General features: G+C 42.7%; 1 protein-coding gene across 1 annotated transcript in view; it reads right to left on the bottom strand.

Annotated features, from left to right (window-relative positions):
• LOC126278033 (ATP-binding cassette sub-family G member 4-like) overlaps positions 1-22,556 on the bottom strand; it is a 448,565-nt gene extending 426,009 nt beyond the window's left edge. The window contains exon 1 of the mRNA XM_049977774.1: positions 22,287-22,556. The gene's annotated coding sequence lies outside the window, so the exon portion shown is untranslated. The remainder of the gene's footprint in view (positions 1-22,286) is intronic.
• Between the last annotated feature and the right edge of the window lie 1,082 nt (positions 22,557-23,638).

The raw sequence follows: 23,638 nt of genomic DNA, 5'->3' as shown, positions 1-23,638 counted from the left end.
CTGGAATGACAGTATATCCGTTCAAATATTCTGAATTTGTTGATACTTTTTTTGCTTGGGGCACTATCCTTTGTGCAGAATGTATGAATAATAAACAGCAGTGCTGAAGTGAGGTCCGGGGTGAACCGCTGGAACAGAGACTGACACTGGAAAAATAACCTTGTCCTATCGATCGCGACATTTAGGATGAGGAAGCCCAGAGCTTTCTCTCAGCCTTAAAAAAACAAATGTATGAAAAGGAAAACGGGAGACGGGAATACGCCGGCGGCTCGGAAAGTCGATCCGCTACAGCGGACTTGGAATTAGCCTCAGTTCCGTGCGGCTTTTCGTTGATTTCGCTGTCAACTTAATGCAAACAGCGGAGGACACTCGTACGAGCAGAATGGGAAATGCAGGGGAGGGAAGAGATAATGCAACGTAGCGGACGGTCAAAGGGGTTAGAGACAGCACGAACATACATAAGACAATGAAGCGCGTTTATTTCACGAGCAGAGCCACGTGAAAGGTACAGTTCGATGGTGGACTGTAGCTTCGCTGTAAGGAAAACGTTCACAGATCTTTAGAATAATCGCAGAAGCAACCGGCATTTCAAATAATGAAGTTCATCATCTGGTGAAATACTATGGATCTTTCACTGTCATTATTTCCACACACAAAACACGTCTCGCAAATGCTCCATTCTGTATTTATTTTCAGTAACCATGGCTGTTTCACTTCCACTGGCAGTGTCATTTGATTCACTTTCATCTTATTACTATGACTTATCACTATTCCATTCGTACCGTTCGTAGTAGACCACGTATTAATCTCTCGCTGAACCACTCTTCATAATTTGAGAAGACAATGTTGTACTATAATCCCGTGCTTTGTGGACAGATTTAAAACTTACGTAGGCAATCTGGTCAATAGCGTACTCGCTGCCAGAGTGGATGACGATTATTTCGCTTCCTTTCGAAACGGTTTTCAACAGATCCTGCAGTAAATTCTCAATCCAACCATACGATGGTGTGTGCTCGTTCATTCAGATGACTGGACAATATTCATGACTGCACACTTCGGGATTCTTTTTAAGTAAGCATTTGTTTCGCCCTGACACTACTTTGTTCCCGGAGAACTCTTCGATTGTTCACCGTCTTCTTCCATCTAAATCCTACAATGCGAAGAATTTTTCGAAGTGTGTTTGTACATCCTCCAAAATTTATTAAACTCTGTGTCTCTTTTATGAATTTCCTTGAAAATATGCCTTCTTATACTTGTAATGCAGAAATTATTCACCAGGCGGCGAAGGACTTGCCCATTAAAATGGTGTAAAGTGACCTTCCGGAATTCTGTGTGCCTTTTCTTATTAGGTGTTGAAAATACCGAGAAATCACTTGCCTGGAGACTCTGCAGATCTCTCTTTACTCGCCGAACAGAAGGAAACTATAGACCAGTTGATTAGGTCATTGGTTTCAATATAAATTTTACTTTCAATGAACACCAAGCCCAGCTTCTTTATTCATACTATCTTTGCAGTGTCTATGCGAGATACTTATAACAGTTTCCTCGAAACCTGACAGAAAACCCAAACAGATTCTGGTCGTATGTGAAGTATGTTAGAGGCAGGAAACAATCAATGCCTTCTCTGCACGATAGCAATGGAGATACTATCGGAGACAGTGCAGCCAAAGCAGAGTTACTAAACAGAGCCTTCAGAAATGCCTTCACAAAAGAAGACGAATAAAATATTCCAGAATTCGAATCGATAACTGCTGCCAACATGAGTAACGTAGAAGTAAATATCCTCGGAGTAGTGAAGCAACTTAAATCACTTAATAAAAGCAAGCCTTCCGGTCCAGACTGTATACCAGTCAGGTTCCTTTCAGAGTATGGTGATGCATTACCTCCATACTTAACAATCATGTACAACCGTTCGCTTGACGAAAGATCCGTACCCAAAGACTGGAAAGTTGCACAGGCCACACCAATATTCAAGAAAGGTAGTAGGAGTAATCCACCAAATTACAGGCCCATATCGTTAACGTCGATATGCAGCAGGATTTTGGAACATATATTGTGTTCGAACGTTATGAATTACCTCGAAGAAAACGGTCTATTGACACACAGTCGCCGGCCGTGGTGGCCTAGCGGTTCTAAGCGCTACAGTCTAGAACTGCGCTACCGCTACGGTCGCAGGTTCGAATCCTGCGTCGGGCATGGATGTGTGCGATGTCCTTAGGTTAATTAGGTTTAAGTATTTCTAATTTCTAGGGAACTGATGACCTCAGAAGTTAAGTCCCATAGTGCTCAGAGCCATTTGAACCATTTGACACACAGTCAGCATGGGTTTAGAAAACATCGTTCTTGTGAAACATAACTAACTCTTTATTAACATCAAGTGTTGAGTGCTATTGACAAGGGATTTCAGATCGATTCCGTATGTCTGGATTTCCGGAAGGCTTTTGACACTGTAAAACACAAGCGGCTCGTAGCGAAACTGCGTGCTTATGGAATATCGTATCCGTTATGTGACTGGATTTGTAATTTCCTGTCAGTGAGGTCACAGTTCGTAGTAACTGACGGAAATTTATCGAGTTAAACAGAAGTGATTTGTGGCGTTCCCCAAGGTAGTGTTATAGGCCCTTTGCTGTTCCTTATCTATATAAACGATTTGGGAGACAATCTGAACAGCCGTCTTCGGTTGTTTGCAGATGACGCTGTCGTTTATCGACTAATAAAGTCATCAGAAGATCAAAACAAACTGCAAAACAATTTAGAAAATATATCTGAATGGTGCGAAAAGTGCCAGTTGACCCTGAATAACGAAAAGTGTGAGGTCATCCACATGAGTGCTAAAAGGAATTCGTTAATCTTGCGTTACACGATAAATCAGCCTAATCTAAAAGCCGTAAATTCAACTAAATACCTAGGTATTACAACTACGAACAACTTAAATTGGAAGGAAGACATAGAAAATGTTGTGGGGAAGATTAACCAAACACTGCGTTTTATTGGCAGGAAACTTATAAAATGTAACAGATCTACTAAGAATACTGCCTACACTACTCTTGTCCGTCCTCTCTTAGAATACTGCTGCGCGGTGTGGGATCCTTACCAGATAGGACTGACAGAGTACATCGAAAAAGTTCAAAGAAGGGGAGCACGTTTTGTACTATCGCGAAATATGGGAGAGAGTGTCAGAGAAAAGATACAGGATTTGGACTGGACATCATTAAAAGAAAGGCGTTTTTCGTTGCGACGGAATCTTCTCACGAAATTCGAATCACCAACTTTCTCCTCTGAATGCGAAAATATTTTGTTGACACCGATCACCACAATAAAAAAAGGTGTTCATTCTTTCCACGTGCTATATGGGATTGGAATAATAGAGAATTGTGAAGGTGGTTCGATGAACCCTCTGGCAGGCACTTAAATGTGATTTGCAGAGTATCCGTGTAGATGTACATGTTTTATGGTGCAGTATGCAGTTTCATTATATAGTACATCGTAACACACAGAAACTACAGAAATAGTGTTACATGGATAGACAGATCGCGACAATAATAAATCACTCTCTCCGTGTGCGGGAATCACAGCGACTGTGAGAGTGCAGGATGTGGACATGCTATGACATAAGGCGGTTTGGGTCGGCCTGGGAGGCGTGCTCGGGTAGCCGAAGTGATTATACCGAATGATCTCGTAAAGTGGAAAATCCTGGTTCGAAGCCCGGTCCGGTACAAGTTTTGTTATGTCACCAATATACTACGCTTACCAAAGAAAAATCACCAACAGCCGCATGTTTGCTGAGCTCATTTTATTTAACATTAACGCCATCTTTTCACTCCATGTCTGATTATATATACATGGAGTGGAAAGATGGGATTACTGACATGCCGAAACTGGTCGTCTAAATAAAATAACTTCTGAAAAATCACGACTGTTTACCGATTTTTCACTGATAACGAGAAGCGTGTTCCGAAGAAATTGTGTAGGGATATATGGTTTATATCTTCTTCCTTTTCGCAAACATATAGAGAGGCGGCGCTTAACTTAACTCGATGGAGGTATTTGTTGAGCTTCCAAATGGTTCAAATGGCTCTGAGCACTATGGGACTTAACATCTGAGGTCATCAGTCCCCTAGACTTAGAACTACTTAAACCTAACTAACCTAAGGACATCACACACATCCATGTCCGAGGCAGGATTCGAACCTGCGACCGTAGCAGCAGCGCGGTTGCGGATTGAAGCGCCTAGAACCGCTCGGCCATAACGGCCGGCGTTGAGCTTCCGACTATTAAATTTCAGCCTTGCGATAACTGTCGTGAAGCTCCTCGACGCTTTGGCTTTGTCATACCACGGTGCTCTTGGAATCGTGGGCTCAATATTGTGTAGTGACTGCCTCTGATTTTAAGTGTCCTCAGTCATTTCCCTTTCCAGGACGACAACGACAGTTTCTGAGTGTGGATATCATATCTGTGAGAAGGGATTTGTCATATTTAATAGCTCCATATAGAGATGGTTACTTTGTTAGGGTATCTACTTGTTCGTTTCCACGTACCCCAGAGTGGCCTTTTATCCATACCATCACGATGTTGCGATAGTTTCTTCGAGCCCGACACATAACGCCGATTATTTACCTTCGTTTAAAGAGAACTGCCGTTTATTACACTGAGTGGAAACTTCGTCGAAGTTTCCTGATGATAACAGTATCGTCAGCGAAAATCTGATAGTGCATTTGACACTTTCTGACAAATCGTTTCTCTATGCTGAGAACATGATATCGTGCTTGAGTAAAGTGAGCTTTGTTCCGTAAGGATGGTTTGAAGTAAGAGAAGGGACGGGGAGGGGGAAACGACCGTCCTTATGCCTCCCCAGGAGTGGAGGCATAAGGAATTACGCCTCCATAAAATGGAAGCAATAGGGTCTCGGAAAACATTTCCATTCTTCCAATAACCTCTAAAGAAGTTCTCTGAGACTCATTAATGCACGTATGGGCTATACCCAACCTGTTACAGCCCTACAAGTGTTCGTAGGAACTCCTTTGGTGTGTTTTGTTAGGTTCACCTGATTAATGCAAAATTATTGTAGTAGTGGTACTTTAGAACGGTTCAGACCACATTCTTGTACGTGCTTTCCTAAACAGATACCCTGAACGTTCTCAGAATCTTCTCATTCCTCTCCCGTTCTCATTTCCAAATACTTATTTCACTCCTTCGTTCATTTTATATGGATTCGCTGCTTTAGCCCTGAGAATTTAACGCTGAAACATGGTCAAGACTTTTACAGTGCTATAATATGTTACGTCCTCTTGATTATGCGCTTTACCTTACTCGTGTCCTTATTCAAAGAAAGCTGTCATTCAGCTCAAAATCGTCTTCATCATAATCATCACCACCACCACTGTCAGTCACTGATCACTAATCGTGAAGATCACGCTACGCCTCAACACATCATACTCTTGTCTACTGATTTTAAGATTTCTTTTTGCACACTCCTTAATTATTGTGAAACTCGTTTAAGTGGTTTTTCGAACTCTTCCCACCAAGGTTGCCTTGACCTGACAAGTAGGCAGTGCTGCGGTAGTCCTTACTTTAAAACTCTGGCCAGCGCACTGGATTCGTTTGCTACTCAACATATTTGTAATTCCCTTACCTCCCATATTCAACTGTTGGAACTCTGCATTCCTCCCACCCTTTGGCTCATTATCATTCTCTAACAGATAATGACCTTCTTACCACTTGTCTTCTGGGCTGTTTATTGCTCCTGCGCCACACAGAAAAACTGGTCCAGCAATGGTGCCTCGTATCTTGATCTTAGTCCGGTATAAGGGAGTTTAAATCTCGGTGCATTTCACAGGCACTTGGTTTTTTACTTCATATAAAACTCTAATTCCCTATGGTAAACTACTTCTAGACAAGCAAATTTATCCGGCGATTTAAATACATCTACATATAGCGGGATTTGGTCCTGGTAAGAATTTGAGATCAGGTTGTACCCGTTCTTACTTTCATCGACTTGTAAGTATACATTCTTCGCCTATTTCATGATGAATTCTGCCGTATTTCCCAGCTCATCCAAGTTCTAGTTCAGCAGTGCAATATCTTCTACATAAGCTCTTCACTTATACTCACCACTCAATACCAAAAACACCCGTTGTGGTCTGTCCGCCTGCCTAGAGCTAAACTCAATGAATGTGGGTAAGTACACCAGGTGGAGACAGTGTTTAAGCTAGTATGTTGTTGCTCGATAAGCTATTCAGATGTTCTATTGACGGTATTACTTCACATGACCGATTTCTAAATCCTACAATTTCATCTGTAGACGGTCCAACTCAACCGAAATATTGAAGTATATAAGATGATCCATATCGCAAAACATAAAATATCAATAGTGCCATCTACAAAACAACAAATTATCACGAAATTCTCTCCAACTAATTGCGCTGTTCCCGAAGTCAGTACATTTCTAGATAGCAGTACCGATTTTAGATGTCATTGTGTTTTGGTAACTTTATGCAACGGCCTATTTCAATGTTTCGCTTCAGTTGGACTGCCACACGCAAGTCTTAAGATGATTTCCAAACCAATCATTTGAATTGAATACCATCAATAAAACAGCAGAATGGGTTATCCAGTAAAAATACATTAATGCAATACAGCTGCATCCATAAAGATGAATCACAACAAAACAAATGTCTAAGCTATTTACGATTTTCTTACAGCCATTCAGGGACGATACTTAGCCGTAGACAAGATTATCAAAAAATGGTTCAAATGGCTCTGAGCACTATGGGACTTAACATCTGAGATCATCAGTCCTCGAAACCTTAGTACTTCTTAAACCTAACTAACCTAAGGACATCACTCACATCCATGCCCGAGGCAGGATTCGAACCTGCGAACGTAGCGGTCGCGCGGTTCGACTGAACAAGATTATCGTCTGTGTAGATTGTGAGAATGCTGCGGAATCTACCTATAAATACTTTCTTTACCTTTTTACCTTACAGAAAACTGTTGTGACTATAAGTCAGTGCCAAAAAATGACATCTGTCTGTAGTTGTGAAGAACATTCGCCTGAATAGGATACCCGCTAAAGTACCAAGCTAAAGTGCTTGGTAAACAGAGGGAATCGCAGATAAAAGCGCACATTAACAATGTACGCCGCGTGTTTGCGAGCTGTGACTTGCGCCGGCTGCTTCCCCACTTCCATCACCAGCGACACTCGTTTGTTCGCGTCTAGACTGTGTCATGCGGCAGCCCGGTTGCCTCGGCAGCTGATAAACAAGCCTCTGTTTGATAACATAGTGGCGGAGGCGCAACCAGCACGAACAACACTACCGACGTCAGCGCTACGCAACTACGCAACCTGTGACGCGTCTCATGTCTATGGAGGCGGCTAGCTTAGCAAAAAATGTGCGAGGCCTTGTGTACTGAGACCGCAACAAGGAACGCTCTATCTAATTTTTCGCAGGTTTTCCTTATGTTGTATCTGTACCTAGGTATGTGCATCACTGGACAACAAACAATGATAATTTATCTCGCCTGGATTTAAAATTACATCACGGTAATGTCGGTCACCAACAATTTATGAAATATACCCAGCGATAGCTTTGGAAAATTGCAAGGATAATCTAAGCACATGGGAATTCCAATAAATGATAGGGTGAGTCAGCTGCCCCTGCCGATGGGTTTTATACATCCTGCAGCACTTTCAATATCGCACGCAATAATTTCATATCTTCTCACTCACTATGTGCAGACTAATATTCCAAGAGAAATAATGAACATGAGCATTTTGCCCAAAATTTAATGAAGTTAAATTTTCTACTGGGATACATTTTCGCTAGGGGCCACAGTTTTCGAATTATTCGCCGGCAGGAGTGGCTGGGCGGTTCTAGGCGCTACAATCTGGAGTCGAGGGGCCGCTACGGTCGCAGGTTCGAATCCTGCCTCGGGCATAGATGTGTGTGGTGTCCTTAGGTTAGTTAGGCTTAATTAGTTCTAAGTTCTACGCGACTGATGACCTCAGAAGTTAAGTCGCATAGTGCTCAGAGCCATTTGAACCATTTTTTCGAAACTTTTTTTTTTGTTATTCAAGACAAACGTACAAAAGTGAACTTTAAACACATTTTCCTTGAATTATATGAAAACTGTGGCCTCTAGCGGAAACGTATCCCAGTACAAAGTTTCTCTACTTTAAATTTCCTTCGAAAATGTTATGATTATTCCGTCTGTGTGACTAAAGCTCGCACATAGCGACTAATAGAATATGAAAACGTCGTGTGTTGTTTTTGAAGACGTTGTGGGTTGCATAATACCTGTCAGTAGGGGCAGTTAAATCCCCTTATATTCTCACACTTTTCTGATGAGCAGCTAAATTTGGCATAAGATGAAGAAAACAGTGGATATATAATTAGGAAATTAATAGACTAATATGAGAAATTGAGACTTCATTCAACGTCAATGAAACAAAATACATGGTAACAGGAGGAAGACATCGAAATTTGACTCAGGAAGAAGGGTTGGAAACGCTTACAAATGCTGAAGATTGGAAATATCTAGAAGAAAAAACTCAGAGACTGGGGTAAACAGGATAAGAAAGTTAATTCAACAATACATACTGAAAAATTCACTATTGGAACATTAAATGGTATTGTATTGGGTCAACAGTCTAGAAAGGAAACGAAAAAATACTTGAAAACAATTACTACAAGCTTTATGACATAAGAGTAAGAGGTATGGATGATGATGATGATTATGATGTTTGGTTTTTGGGGCGCTCAACTGCACGGTTATCAGCGCCCGTACAAATTCCCAACCTGTGCTCAATCAAATGTCGCCATTTTCAGGATTGATGATGAAATGATGAGGACAACACAAACACCCAGTCATCACGAGGCAGGTGAAAATCCCTGACCCGCCCGGAAATCGAACCCGGGACCCCGTGCCAGAGATATGGACAGTTAAATATCAATAAATGATGACAACTGAGATGGACTATTGGAGTCGACCTGCAGGGTTACCGGGAGGGAAACGAATGCGAAAATATTTCGTCAGGAAGAAACGGCTATCAAAAATTCGATTACCTATTTTGTGTAAGAAAAAGAAATAATTTGGTACGGATATACGAAAAGAATGTCAAACGAGTGATTGCCATGACGAATCATGGAATGAGAATCACGGGGAATGAATAAAAGACGGAGACCACGGGCCACGTGAATAGAAAGGTATTCAGATATTAATTGGAAGGAAAAGTGTTGAAGAAATTTTATGGGTAGATCGACGAAAATGGAGAATGATAATTAAAATCTGTGTTACCATAAAATGTAGATGATTTGTAAACAAATATACAATTGCAATGTCACTTTTGCCTTGTCAAGCTGGAGTCAGTGCAGACAAATAGTACTCATCATGTCTTTCACGCGACGCCTAGTTTCTACAGGGAGCAACGGTTCAATGGCTCTAAGCACTATAGGACTTAACATCTGAGGTCATTAGTCCCCTAGACTTGGAACTACTTAAACGTAACTAACCTAAGACATCACACACATCCATGCCCGAGGTAGGATTCGAACCTGCGACCGTAGCAGCAGCGCGGTTCCGGACTAAAGCGCCTAGAACTGCTCGGCCGCAGCGGCCGGCTACACAGGAAGCATCGGTTTATTTATCGTTGTAAACAAAGTTATTTTAAAGTGGAACTGTTCGTGCCTATTCGATAGAACAGTCCCAGATTTGACCAGTGCGACATTTGTTTTATCAATATGTGTTAACAAAGAGAGTAAAACTCCAAGAATAACCAGTACTCGAGCACCGAAGCAATGCCCTGTTCCGCGCTGACCGCTACCGCCAAGCATACAGCGCTACTGAGTCGCTGTTGGATTGTTGTTTATTCTTCGTGTCTGAGCCCCGATGGCCAACGAAACGCGTCTGGAAACGCCACGAACGGCGGTGGAATGCCAACCTCATAGTCGCCAGCCATAGGACCCGACAACCACAAGTGACGGTATGGGCTGCTTTTTTTTCCTTCTTCTTTAAACCGTAAAAGGACCTCTTTGGTTGTCATCCATAGCACCCTTACAGAAGTACGTAGACGATATTCTTCTCCCAGTTTTCACCTTCATGGCAAGCCGTACTGAGTTTTTATTTCAGCAAAATAATATCCCGCCGGACACGGCGTTAGTTTCACACTGCTTGAGCTTGCCAGTTCTGATCTTGACAAGCAACGGATCTGTCCCCAGTTGAGAACTATTGGAGGGTTACGGGCAGGGCCCTTCAACCGTCTCGGGATTTTGACGATGTAGCATACCAGTGGGACAGAATTTGGCACGATATCCCTCAGGAGGCTATCCAACAACGCTATTAATTAATGCCAAGCTGAACAAATGCTTGTATAAGGGCCAGAGGTCCACCAATGGTTTATTGAGTTGTTCAGTTTATGAGACTCCTTCGCTTGAACAAGTCATCTAGTTTTTCTGAAACTGTAATCATTTATTTGTCTGTGCATGTACTTCATGTTTACTAATGTCCGTCGTTTTACAATGATATCTTCACAGAGCGTCTTTTTTTTTTTTTTTTGTTTTGGCTCCGAGTGTGCGCGCAGTTTGTAAAATCAAGTGTTGTAAACAATGGAGACACAAAGACAGAGCTATCATCGTTTGCTCAGAATGTCGCTACTAACAAATAATACATACGAACAAAGCAAATACTTAAACTGATACTACAATGAGGAATGGCGCCCTCATCTCTGTCTAACACGAAAACGTGATGATTTATGCTGCCAGTCAGCATCCTAGATACATTTATACATGCTCAAAAAAGGTTTACACAACACTCAAGACTCGCATAATTATTTCTGTGAATGAAAACCTTTTTCTCAATACTTTCATGACTACAGGAAGGCCCAAGATACGTCTCGTGCCTAACGGAGGAAACTGTAAACTTATTTTTCTACACAGATTGGTAGGGCACAGCGTATTTGCAATCGTGAAGGGGACGATGAGGCTTGCCTGCATTCTTGATTCAGGTTGTCAACATGGCTCGGAGGGACATTTTAGGCTTATATCGAGGGCACATTGCCACATTACGGCACAAAGGGCCGTCAGCATGGGAAGTTGCTCGATGAATTTGTATACACCGCAGCGATGACCTTGGAATATTAAACCACTGTCTTGAAACACAAAACATTGAATATACATCTTGCAGTAGTCGCCTGTGGTCAAAAACACCAGCTCCCCCGAGGACAACGCAACATTACTGCACGCTTCCGTTTTTTAACTGTAAGGACCATCTTGACCCAGACAGCCCGCAGCCGCACCACGCGATACATTTGGCCTCTAGGTGTCTACTGCGAACAATGGTACAAACACCTGTAGGACCGTACGCAAAGAAGGTAGGAAAGGCAACACATGGAATGGAACTTGGATCATTGCCGTGTGGTTCTGTCCATAGACGACCGTCGTGGAAGAGTGTGCAGGCGGACACATGACAATTCATGTACTATTCTCCTAAACATGGCGTTATTATAAATGTGACACAAAACTGACTTTGACGACCTGCATAAGCACGCAGTGCAGATTTTCGGGGTAACGTGTCTCGTCCGCTAATTGCAGTTGTCGGTAAACAAATGGAAACACAAATATAATGAACAGCAGTCACTCAGTCAACTGCCTCCAGCTGAAGTTTTGTGTGAGTACAGTATACACCGAGGAAGGGAAGATAGAAATGTTACTCATCTATGGACAGTGTAACTTCGAGACTACACTTCCCGTTTCCTGAAGAGTCACAAGAAGACAAGAAAATATGTCTGAAAGGTTGGTCGGTATCTGTGAACCGCTCTCTACAGAGTTCCTTTGCTTGTGTAGCATGAGGCCTGCCTTCAAACTCAATAAAAGAAAAGTAATTACGATGCAGTTTTCAATCGATGACTATCTTTGTCGCACACAATATAAACTGTGTACTAGTTTACAAGAGTCAAAATCAATTTGATTACGTTTTTAATAACTTTATGTGCATCTGAATGCTGAACTGTGATTCGTTTTTGAATAGATCTTGAGAACAGGAAGTTTATTGTTCAAAAATAGGGAGCGTTATTTTAAAAAAGGCATACAGCTGTTAATAATGGCGTAGCGAAAAAAGTTACGAGAAAGGCAGTCATGCTATCCCTGGTAGCTAAACAACATTTGTTTGGTACATTTTCTATTTTGCTTCTGGGCTAAATGTTATTTCGGCTGGTCAAGATAAATTGGAGAACTTGCACATATTCTTCTTTCTCTCGTGTCTGTGTCCCGTTTCGGTGTAGGACCGAATTTCAGTAAAGGATGTAGCATGGTTAAATTAAGGGTGGACGGATGCTTCTCTTACCGTCACCTCATTTCTCCTCGGGACGGAATATGCGTTTGCGCGTAGTGTTAGTCATGTGAAAGTGAGTAAATCATGTAACTGGGTCAAGACTTGGGTACTATCCCGGTATTCACCTAGCGAATGTCGCAAACCGCCTCAAAGCAACAACCAAGCTTGACGGCACAGCGTGGACTCGATCTGAGGCCGGCGCATCTCCCCCTCTTGGAAGAGGCGCTTTAGCACACACTCGGCTACCCGAAACCCTGTATATATTGACAACTGTTAAATAAAAATCTGTTGTTCAGTGACATTTAGTAAAGTATTGCAGCATAGTAAGGGTTGGTCAGCAGGTGAACGATCCTGCCCCGACTTGTGCAGCCTTCAGATTACCCACGAGAGCGATGAAGCCCATCATTACACGATACTGGCCAAAAGCGAGAAGTAAAAGTTCATAAGAAAACGAATATAAATATCTCACAGTACTTCTGAACATCACGGAGTGCTTTTTTCCTAAGTGTTACGCGATAAATCACACAAATCTAAATGCTATGACTTCAACTAAATACTTACTGATTACAATTAAGAATAACGTAAACTGGAACGATGGCATGGATAATGTTGTGAGGAGGGCGACCAAAGACTGCGATTTATTTTCAGAGTACTCAGAAAATGCAACAGGTCGACTAAAGCGTCTGCCTACACTACGTTTGTCCGTCATTTTCTGCAGTATTGCTGCGCGGTGTTTGATCCACATCAGGTAGTATTGATGGAGGACGCAAAAAAGTTCAAAGAAGGGTAGCATGTTTCGTATTATCGCGAAATAGGGGATGGAGTGCCACGGACGTGATACAAAAATTGAGGTGGCAATCTTTAAAACAAAGGCGTTTTCTGTTGCGGGAGATTTTCTAGTAAAACTTCAATCACCGTCCATCTACATAGGGAGAAATAATAGTCGTAATTAAATAAAAGAAATCAGTGCTCATGCTGAAAGATTTATTTCTTCCACACGCTTTCAGAAAGTGGAACGGTAGAGAAATCGTTTGTAGGCGGTTTGATGAAACCTCTGCCACGCACTTAATTGTGAATTTCAGAGTAACCATGGAGGTGAAGATAGATGCGTATAAACCCACTGCTCTACTGATAGCACTTACGCAGTAATGCAGTAGACCGCCTACGGCCAGAGTGTTTACATGAACTGTTGAAAAAGTGCAAGTGTCGTCTGCGCGAATTCCCCCGGAAATGCCGACAGAGGGTGCGCAGGTCCCGGAATCATGCTTCGCGACTGGCGCCAGTCCGGAACGGCGCTCGCCATTCGCTCAATACGCCGTGCTGCACTGCGTTCTAATTTCAGTTCATTTCTTGGCTGACACAGTTTGTCTTGTCGATCGGACGCCTGCTGAACGTAACTGTACACTCTCTGTCCTTCGCCGGTGATAGTTTTTTAAAATTTATAAAAAGATATTGCAGATACTCCTATGTCACATTTTTTTGGTATCTTGCTTCAGTCGTCTAACATTGTTTCGAGGTATAACCACATCATCAGGCAAAAATGGCAACATAAAAACAATCAATATAAATAAGCTCTCCGAAAAAAAAATCACCACAGTGCGTAGGCACAGGTGAGTTGTTAATGCAGGTGGGGCAGCGACAGAGCCACATATTCAGCTGCGCGCTTATGCGTTTCAGGCGGGCATTGTACGTAAACAAGAGTAGATGTACTTAATGAATACATTAGGACAGCATTTTAAATTTTTTATTCTGTTGATAATCAGGCGAAATACTGAAAGTCAAAATTTTTTTGGCCCTGGAAGCCGTTAGATAGGCAACGTGCAACTGGTACCGGGTTCCAGGTTCTGGAATAGTTGCTTAGTAATATAGTGACAGCGAGTCAAAAAGGAGCCATCCTGTTTGGCTGTACACACGGCCATACGGTGACGTGTCAGCAGGCAGTGGTGTAACACACCTAGCCACGCAACACAACGTAAGAATTATGGTTTGAAAAAAGTTATGACTAGAGGGACTGGGGACGCGTTTCATGGCTTGTGAATCAAAATCGCTTTCAAAACAGATACGAATTGGTGCAGGTAATGACTGAAGGTCCATCCCTAACTATTTGCGAGAGAACATTGCGACAGGATCTGCATATAACGAACATTTTGAGTTGCTCACGTCGAAAGACACACAGGCACCTAAAGACAACAGTAGAGAAGTTCATAGTGCTGGAATAATATGTGACTGGTTTTCTGAACACTTCCCTACCCCATTAGATATCGATTGGCCAACAAAATCACTGAACTTGAACGTCATAGAAAATCTATGGGGCATGTTGGAACAGTGGATAAAACGCGGCTGGAAATACGCAATCAAATCCTTAGTGAGCGGCTTAAACCCTACGTGATGTACCTGTACAACTTTGTGGACTGACTTCATAATTGAATCCAGGAGGTTATCGAGTCCAGGTTCGGAATTACAGGTATTAGACGACACACGTCTTATTCCTCTGGGGGATACTAATTCTTTGTCCTATAAGCTTATCTTAAATGGTTGTGAGGTGTCACTTACCTAAAATATTTGGTGGCGGCAAAAATGGATCTGATGATTCTGTTTTCAAGCTGTTTAAAAGCATATATATATAAATCCATCGGGAATGGGGTACGACACGGCAGTGTAAGACTTCTCCTACATAGGAACAAAGACTATGCAGGGTGGCCAAAGCACAGAAAACATCAGATCTCGAGTAGTACAGGCGTGGAAAGCATTCGACAAATGAGATCTACTGCTTCCAGTTATTGATATAGCTATCAACTAAATCGGTCATGGCCTATGTTGCGACAGTTTCTTTAGAGTAAAAGATGCGTGTGATAAAGGCAAAAAGGTAACTACTACTAAATGACCAAGTGAATATGGCTAACCACTCATTGTTTACACTAACTAATTTCATAACAGGCCAACATCCGAGTAGACAATTACACATTCCATTGGAAAACAAAAAGAAGCCAACATCTAGGAAAGAGATTAAATAACTTCAGATTTGTTGACGACAGTGTTCCATTTGCAAATGATATACAAGAACTTCTGGTATTAGCGAACCTGGGTTGGTTTGCACTGAAAATCACTCCGTCTTCAGGCCACAAGTGGCCCACCGGGACCATCCGACCGTCGTATCATCCTCAGCTGAGGATGCGGATAGGAGGGGCATGTGGTCAGCAAACCGCTCTCCCGGTCGTTATGATGATTTTCTTTGACCGGAGCCGCTACTATTCAGTCGAGTAGCTCCTCAATTGGCATCACGAGGCTGAGTGCACCCCGAAAAATGGCAACAGCTCATGGCGGTCCGGATGGTCACCCATCCAAATGCCGGCCACGCCCGACAGCGCTTAACTTCCGTGATCTCGCGGGAACTGGTTTATCCACTGCGGCAAGGCAGTTGCCGAGTTTGCACTGAAGTTGATCTAATAATGATCTATCACAAAACCAAGATCATGATAAATGAATGGAAAATGGAGGGAAAATTTGTTTTGGAAGTACAGAACCACAAAGAAACGCAGAACATGTCTTCAGATGATTGTAAAGCATTACGGATACATTACGCATCCGCATACAGAGTGAGATGGGAACACGTAATGCACCCAGGAACATTGTCGAACAAAGTCGTTTTGGTGGTCCAGATGTTATGGTGTGGGGAGTCTTAATGCTTCGTGGACGTAGGGACCTCCAAATCTTTAGCGCGGTACATTCATCGGTTATTGTGGTGCTGTACTCCTTCCCCAGTTGCGTCATTCGGGAGGTGGATGACAATGCACCACCGCATCGAACAGTACAGGTGGAGCAGCTTTTGGCAAGAGAGGATATTCAGCGAATGGAGTGGCCTCCGACTTAAATCCGGTCGAGAAAGTTCCATGCGTTAAGGAGATGCTCTGCAGCACGGCCACATATACCAACGACAGTTCAGCAGTTGTCGACACTGCTGGTAAAGGAATGGAACGCCCTGTCGCAAAAACTACTGACGAACCTTTTGGCCAGCACGGGAAAACGTTGCAGAGGATACGTTGCCGTCCGTGATGATCACACACCCTATTAAGAACCGTGTCCTGTATGTACTGTCCACGGTAAAAATGTAAAGCTGTCATCAGCAAGTAAACTGACTGTTCTACCAGTCCACATTATGTTTGGCCCTAATGGAGGCGTACTGCACTTTTCTCCCCCCAGTTTGAGAACAAGTACACCTGGTCAGTTATGAGAGAGCACGCAGTTTTGCATATAATGTGAACCACACTGCAATACTGCATTATTTTCGCACACCATTAGTAAGAGTCTCACTAAAAGAAGTCAGTTGTTAATTTGGTTAATTTGAAATAACAGTCCTTTAATAGCCATGTCCTTCATGCTCTTGCCTTCCTCCTACCTTTGAACTGACTTACTCAGACAGTTATAAGGGTCGCATTATGTGTGGTTCTAATGGAGGCGTACTGAACTCTTCTCCCTCCAGTTTGAGAACAAGTACACCCAGACAGTAATGAGACAGCACCCAGTTTTGCATATAATGTGAACCACATTGCGATACTGAATTTATTTTCGCACACCATTAGTAACAGTCTCACTAAAAGAAATCAGTGGTTATTTTGAAACAACAGTGCTTTAATAGGCAGGTCCTACATGCTCTTGCCTTCCTCCTGTCTTTGAACTGACCTACTAAAACAGTTATAAGAGACCCTAAAGTGGATTCCGGACCAAGTTACAACTTGACAATTGCCTCAGTGACTGTGCCACATGTAAAAGAACGTAAAGGTGTTAGAAAAAAATCCAAGGACCGATAAAGAAAGTAACCCAAGGAAGAAGCAGTATTAATAGGCAGAAAAAGCGTGTTTTCTTCGCCTTTTCAGAAGTCTAATTTTCTCCGAATATTATACCTGTAACAGTAAGAATGTTGTAAATAAAGTATTATATACATCATCTGTTCAAAGTATCCAGACACGCCTACTTAATCCAGAAATGGCCACTAGATGTCACGAGAGGCGTCCCTGCCAGTATTTTATAAATAGAGGCGAGTTCTGCTGTACATAGAAAAACAGTAACAGCAGAATGCGTTAGACAGGAGAGCTCAGTGACTTCGAATGTGGACAAGTTTTATGTCGCCTCAGTAACAAATCCACTCGAGACATTACAGCCCTTATAAAGTACCCCAAGATGACTGTTGGTGGTATGACTGTCAAGTAGAAATGTGAAGGAACAATTATAGATAAATCAGGATCAGGAAAAACTCATGTACTGACAGAGAGGGACCATCGAGAATTGCTGGAAATTGTTATAAGAAACACATGAAATCATTTGGAAGAAATCACTCATGAGTTCCAAAGTGCTAGCAGGAGTCCAATTCGCACAATGACTATAACCAGAAAATAAAATGAGTGATGTCAATGGTGGAGCAGCTCCTCATAAGCCACACGTATCTGTATTCAGCGCTAAGCGCTGCTTTAGGTGCTGCAAAGAGCAGCGTCATTGGACTGTGGATGACGGGAAACGAGTGGTTTGGAATGATGAATCGTGCTGTATTCTGAGACAGTCCGATGGAAGGGTTTGGGTTTGGCGAATGTCTATAGAAGGTTAGCTGCTATCAAATGTACCATCAACAGTGAAGTTCAGAGGAGATGGAGTTACGGTATGGGTTGTTTTTCGGGTTCAGCACGTGGTCCCGTTATTGCACTTAGGAAAACGCTATGTGAGAAAGACTATGAACACAATTTACAGCGTTGTGAACTGCTTACTGTAGAGGAACACGTCGGAGACGATGATTGTTCCAGTTTAATGGTGACCAATGTCATAAAGCAGCATCTGTGAGGCAATTGTTTGTCGACAGTAACATTCCTAAAATGAACTGACTATCCCAGAGTTCCGTCCTGGACCCAGTGGAACACCTCTGGAAAGAGTTAAATCGCCTGCTACACTCCACACTCCAGTTTCAGAATCACTTTCTTCTCTTTTCTCGGCTCTCGAGGAAAAATAGGGTTCAATTCCTCAGCAGACACTCTGAAATTTCGCCGAGAGTGCCCTCGCCAGTGTTCAATTCTTTATAAACGCGAAGAATGTATGTCTGGATACTTTTGCTCAAACACTGTACATAAAATCAACTTGCGATCTGGCATAGGATATGATATGTTGATGGCCTCTTCGGAGATAGTGGTAATTGTTATGCTGTAAATTGCGTTTATTACAGCACGATGTTCTCAATGTTTAATACACCTGCTGAAGAGCGAAATGACCGAAAATTTTCGGTATTATATAAGCAGCTCTTCCAATAAAGACTTCATTGTAACTGTAAAAGAGTGTTCTGTGTCGATGAATATTTTTATTTCACTTTATTTTGTACTAGAAATCATTACGCTGGTGTGCATCAAAAAGAAAGTCATAAAATGTTACAACATAGCTCCTTATGATTTTATATTTGATGTACACTTCATGTAAAGATTTTCTAACCTGTGGACCTTTGACGATGGCTCAAATGTCGAAACCGATCGCTAGTGCAGAACCAACAAAAAAATATCTATTTCAGCTTAACAGCCTTTCTGAAAACGATGTTGTCCGTGGAATTTATTGAGACTGTGGTGCCCGACTTTAAAAACTGAGTTAGCTTGTAATTTAAATGTAGCCATTTAAAGTGACTGATCTCATAATGGTGCACATTACTAAGCTTCAGTATTCATGTCTTTATAATATACATATCAAATATATCCAAATCTGTGACGTGTTCCCCAATTAATGTTGAGAAATAACAGCGCCTCCTCTTGTAACGGCTTCCGGGTATTTTTTGAGTTACTACGTTGTAGCGAATATCAACAAAAGCAAACCGAGAATAATGGAATGTAGTCGAATTAAATCGAGTGATGCTGAGGGAATTAGACTAGGAAATGAGACGCTTAAAGTAATAAATGAATTTTGTTATTTGGGGAGCAAAATAACTGATGGTAGAAGTAGAGAGGATATAATATGTAGACCGACAATGGCAAGGAAACCGTTTCTGAAGAAGAGAAATTTGTTAACATTGAGTATAGATTTAAGTGTCAGGAAGTCGTTTCTAAAAGTATTTGTATGCAGTGTAGCCATGTATCGAAGTGAGACGTGGACGATAAGTAGTTTAGACAAGAAGAGAATAGAAGCCTTCGAAATGTGGTACTATAGAAGAATGCTGAAGATTAGATGGATAGATCACATAACTAATGAGGAGGTATTGAATAGAATTAGGGAGAAGAGAAATTTGTGGCACGACTTGACTAGAAGAAGGGATCGGTTGTTAGGACTTATTCGGAGGCATCAAGGGACCACCAACTTAGTATTGGATGGCAGCGTGGAGGGTAAAAATGTTAAGAGGGAGACCGAGAGATGAATACACTAAACAGACTCAGAAGGATGTAGGTTGCAGTAGGTACTGGGAGATGAAGAAGCCTGCACAGGATAGAGTAGCATGGAGAGCTGCATCAAACCAGTCTCTGGACTGAAGACCACAACAAGAACAACTTTGTAGTGAGTCGTGAGGAACAGCGCACTGTCACGTTGACAAGGCATTTAATGGATAGTAGAGATACAGTTACACGGCGCGAGCTTGTGACTTCACATGCGGCTTACAGTGAATAGTTACTTGAGGCGCACATACTATCGTCAGTTTAGAGAAAAAATTACGATGACGAGCATAAGTTTGCAGCCGACAGAAAACTGGTTCTGCCGTATCATGTTTCAGCATTGAGGTCATCATAGCATACGGCATCAGTACATCTAAATAATTAATGAATTTGTCAACTACTCTGAACAAAGAAAGGCAGGCGTTGAGAGCTCAGTTCCTAGAGATGTTCCCACTGAACTCTTTCGTTGCTAGTTAAAGTAAACATCGCATTTATACACCCTCTTGTGATTTCTATTGCGGCGAGTGTTGAAAAGGTTCCTGGAGTGAATGTATTTCTGTCACCATACGGAAACAGTTACTGCTTATGCTTCATTTAGATCACAAGGAGATGATATCAGCTGATATCAGCTGACGGATGAATCGTAACGGAGTAAAGTTTTGTATAATACATGATGCTGTTGTGTATCGAGAGGTTGCAACAATGGAAAATTGTACTGAAATGCAGGAGGATCTGCAGCGAATTGACGCATGGTGCAGGGAATGTCAATTGAATCTCAATGTAGACAAGTGTAACGTGCTGTGAATACATAGAAAGATAGATCCATTATCATTTAGCTACAAAATAGGTGGTCAGCAACTGGAAGCTGTTAATTCCATAAATTATCTGGGAGTAGGCATTAGGACTGATTTAAAATGGAATGATCATATAAAGTTGATCGTCGGTAAAGCAGATGCCAGACTGAGATTCATTGGAAGAATCCTAGGGAAATGCAATCCGAAAACAAAGGAAGTAGGTTAGAGTACGCTTGTTCGCCCACTGCTTGAATACTGCTCAGCAGTGGTGGATATGTACCAGATAGGGTTGATAGAACAGATAGAGAAGATCCAACGGAGAGCAGCGCGCTTCGTTACAGGATCATTTAGTAATCGCGAAAGCGTTATGGAGATGATAGATAAACTTCAGTGGAAGACTCTGCAGGAGAGACCCTCAGTAGCTCGGTACGGGCTTTTGTTAAAGTTTCGAGAACATACCTTCACCGAAGAGTCAAGCAGTATATTGCTCGCTCTTACGTATATTTCGCGAAGAGACCATGAGGATAAAATCAGAGAGATTAGAGCACACACAGAATCATACCGACAATCCTTCTTTCCACGAACAATACGAGACTGGAATAGAAGGGAGAACCGATAGAGGTACTCAGAGTACCCTCCGCCACACACCGTCAGGTGGCTTGCGGGGTATGGATGTAGATGTAGAATGTCGAGTTCCGTACGTGATACGCTATCAGTGTATCTGAATCATTATTGAATTTGACAACTGTTTTGCACAAAGAAATGTAGCTCATTCTGCGCCCATCTGCTAGTGACATCTCCACTGATGACTTTCGTTGTGCGTCAAAATAAATAATACTTTTTTCTTCATTAGATATTTGTAAACACCGAGAGAATTTGTGGCTAAACTCAGCAGATATACACCATGCAGAGAGTGCGCACTGTTCGCATGGGATGAAAACCATTTCTAAAAATATTTTGTTGCTATTGGCACGAGCATGGAGTAGATAGCTGTGGCGAATATACTCTCCTCACTTTACAGAAACAGATAGCATGTGTGTGCTTCACTTGTCACTTAAAACAGAAGCAGAATTTGGCAGTTGACAGGACTTTTGTATTGTACATATGAACAGGTCAATATTGAAATTGATAGCATACGGATTCAGCGTACAGTTAATGAATACGTCAACTGTTTTGAACAAAAACGAGTAACTCATGCCGTTTGCTGTGATAACTTTCGTTGGGAGTTAAAAACATCGTCTCTTTATATGGTTTACAGAATCAGGTACCTCACACTTTTTCATGACTTTTGCTGCCACTAATATTGAATACATAAATGCGACGAATATGCTGCTGTCACTTTACAGAACAAATTAGTGTTTGTCCTTCACCTGTAAGGAGCATATGTTAACAGCCGGCGGAGGTTCTTATTCAGTGTATCTGAATCACTAATGAATTAGTCAAGGATTTCGAACAAAGAACAGCTCACTTCCTATAGACGCTTCATCAATTTCGCTGTAAGTGGAAACGGACACCACCATCATATGCTTCAGAGATTCAACTAGCCTATGGGAATTCTTTGAGTACACTCAATACAAATTCTTTCGACACAACTGCCATACACTGTGAAGAGGAGAAAACCCTATTAGGACATTTTCTTTTTTTATTGCACTGTGAGTGGATGCCTGCGGTGAACAGACTGCGGAAACAATCGGCTCGATTGCTTCACTTGTAGAGCGATCAGGTGCTGACAGCGCGCTGCCCGCTCGGCACTGCATCAGCTGAAGGGTCTGCCACTCACCAAAGGGGCCCACTCGGCCCGCAGCTGGGGAGCCAGGAAGAGGCGCACTCGCCCAGTGGCAACGCGGAAGCTGTGACTGCACCGCGGCGCTTTCACGGCACTCGTCTATCGCGACTCACTTGGCACCACTGTGCGCTGTCAGCCGCCGGCGGGGACAGCGGGCACACGCGCACCACAGCAGCTCCGCGACGGCAAACGCGACAGCCGGCCGCCAGTTACACACTGCCGGCTCACCTGGCAGCTGCCAACATGGACGCGCAAGTTCTTTGTGCGGCGGGCCCCCGCGCCTGCGCAATAGACTCCCACCACCACTCCCCACTCCCGGCCGGCGCGCCCCATGCAGATCTTCGGCGGCGGCTCGGCCTTCGGTGCAGACACGCCGCGTTCCTGTTCGCCGTGACTCACGGTGGGGTCGCGCCGGTGCACGCGCACTCGGCTATGGCAGCGGCCGACGCTCGCGGCCGTCGTGGCGTGTAATGAGTAGGTGTTGGGCCAGGCGTTTGAAGCGTCACAGTGTGTTCGTGGTTTAGATTCGTTTTCAAAAAAATATTGCAGCTCTGGCGTTTCTGTTCGAGGGAAGAGAGAGAGAGAGAACGAGAACGGGGTGGACGAGGGGGAGCTAGAGCTAGTGGTGATAGTGACTCCTACCAACACCGACTCAAAGGAAGGCCTCGGCGCTTGTTCGTGACGTCACGTCAGCTAGGCACGGCGAACGCCAGGTCTGTTGCAGGCGTACTCATAATTGTGGTGTCTCCCTCTCTGACACAGGAAAATGTGAAACTATGGCGGTAGTTGACCAACACACATTGTTCTGAGAGATTTCTGCAATCAATTAATTGTGGAATTCCTTACACTTCTTAACAAATAGTGCACTCCTGAACTTAAATTTCCACCTGTTTTAAGGATTGACATATAAAAACAACTTCATGGTCCAGCAGCAACAGAATTCGTGTTTCTTTACCTTATTTGTAAATCTGAGGAAGTTACGTTTGTACTGGGTTGCTTTTACGAGAAACTGTGAACATATTGGTGCTCTTCTTTAGGGATCTTGGTTGACTATGGGGTGAGGAACACTGAATGTTAATGAAATTTCTTGCGGTTGTAGACGTTGGGGGAGGGGGTGGGGGGTAGAAAAGAGACAAAAGAGAGATACCTGTTTTATGAAATAAATTTCTTTTATCTCATAAAGTTTCTCCTTTCAGTTGCAAGAGGAGAATATTTATCTTTTCTAATGAGCATGTTTAAAAATGTTAAGCTCAGCAGTATTTTCGATGTTTGATGATATTTTGTTTCCTGTTTAGAATTCATTCCGTTGAAAACTACTGTAATCTAATGACTGGAAACAGTTGGGC

This window comes from Schistocerca gregaria, chromosome 6 (genome assembly GCF_023897955.1).
Source record: "Schistocerca gregaria isolate iqSchGreg1 chromosome 6, iqSchGreg1.2, whole genome shotgun sequence".
NCBI classification, from domain to species: domain Eukaryota; kingdom Metazoa; phylum Arthropoda; class Insecta; order Orthoptera; family Acrididae; genus Schistocerca; species Schistocerca gregaria.
Note: the sequence above shows the minus strand (reverse complement) of the source record. Positions and strands in the feature narration are given on the sequence as shown.